Source organism: Erinaceus europaeus, chromosome 17 (assembly GCF_950295315.1).
Source record: "Erinaceus europaeus chromosome 17, mEriEur2.1, whole genome shotgun sequence".
Taxonomy (NCBI): Eukaryota; Metazoa; Chordata; class Mammalia; order Eulipotyphla; family Erinaceidae; genus Erinaceus; species Erinaceus europaeus.
Genome location: NC_080178.1, coordinates 80,114,964 through 80,116,536, shown reverse-complemented (window position 1 = coordinate 80,116,536; position 1,573 = coordinate 80,114,964). Strand labels below are relative to the sequence as shown.

Genomic DNA, 1,573 nt, shown 5'->3' with positions numbered 1-1,573 from the left:
TAATAACTACAACAATAAAACAACTAGGGCAACAAAAGGGAATAAACAAATTAATAAATATTAAAAAATAAATTTAAAAAAAATAAAAATATAGGGAAAGATTGGTGCTTCCCACAGTGGAGGGGCCACCTTATATAGCATAATTAATTAGTGGAAAGTTATGGTACACACCTAGATATAATGGGCCTGTTAATCTACCACCCACCACTATGCTCCCATGCCAGGCTAACGTCGCAGGAAAGAGAAGAGACCAGGAACTCGTGGCTGAGCGGGAATGCGACGCAATGCCTTTATTGATCAGAGGCAACACTTTTCATATATCTCTTTAACTGGAGTGGCCAGTGGGCGTCAAGAGAGAGTACAGGCAGCCCTGCATGCTTCAGGAGGCTGTGCTGTGGGCTAGCAGGTGTTTCTGCCCGGGCACGTGCTCTCCGGGTTGGAGAGAACTTGACACCTGGGACATGGGAGAGAGGAACCAGGAACTCGTGGCAGAGCGGGAACGCAATGCGTCTTTATTGATCACAGACCGCGCTTTTATATATTAGCACTGGAAGTGGCAAGTCGGAAAAGGAAATGGCTAGGAAAGGGGGTGGAGGAAAGGAAAGAGCAGGAAGGTAGCAAGTCCCTCAGCGACAGTTTTCAGGGAGAGTCGCCACCCGCGGTTTCCTGCTTCAACAGTGCTTGGACTGAACCGGTGCTAGTCCCCACCACCACATCCCAACCCACCCCCGACCGGCCACCCCCAACTAGCCATCCACCACTTCGTCACAGCTCCAGGCCTTCGCCATCCCCGTGCCCGTCGCCTCCACCGCCACGATGACTGCATCCTCCTCGGAGGCAGCCATCAACCACCAGATGAACCTGGAGCTCCACTCCTCCTGCGTCTACCTGTCCGTGTCTTTCTTACTCCTCTGACCCAGACGACGTGGCTCTGAAGAACTTTGCCAAGTACTTCCTTCACCAGTCCCACGAGGAGAGGGAGCAGGCGGAGACACTGATGAAGCTGCAGAACCAGCGTGGCGGCCGCATCTACCTGCAGGACGTCAAGAAGCCAGAACGAGATGACTGGGGGCACAGGCTGAACGCCATGGAGTGCGTGCTACACTCGGAAAAGACCGTCAGTCAGTCACTACTGGAGCTGCACAAACCAGCCACCGAGAAAAACGAACCCCCACCTGTGGGATTTCCTCGAGACCCATTACCTGGACGAGCAGGTGAAATCCATCAAGGAGCTAGCGGGGTGACCGCGGGACCAACCTGCGGAGGATGGGTGCCCCCCAGTCTGGCCTGGCAGAGTGTCTCTTCGACAAGCACACCTTGGGAGACAGTGACGAGAGCTAAGCCTCCGGCTGGCCGGTCACAGACGCTGCGTGCATGCCGGGGTGGTCTTTCTTTCCCTTTTCTATAAGCTGTACCAGAATTTGGTAAACCCCCCCCCAAAAAAAAAAGAAAGAAAAAAAAAAAACTCCCTTAGCAACTGTTGTGAAGGTTTTGACAGGAGGGATTCATTAATACCCTGCAGGCAGGGCAGGTCTCAGGCAAAACAATGATTATGTAAATAGACCACAGCATC

General features: G+C 52.4%; 1 pseudogene; it reads left to right on the top strand.

Moving 5' to 3' along the window:
* The first annotated feature begins 816 nt into the window (after positions 1-816).
* On the top strand, positions 817-1,356 carry LOC132533803 (ferritin heavy chain-like; annotated as a pseudogene).
* The last annotated feature ends 217 nt before the right edge of the window (positions 1,357-1,573 follow it).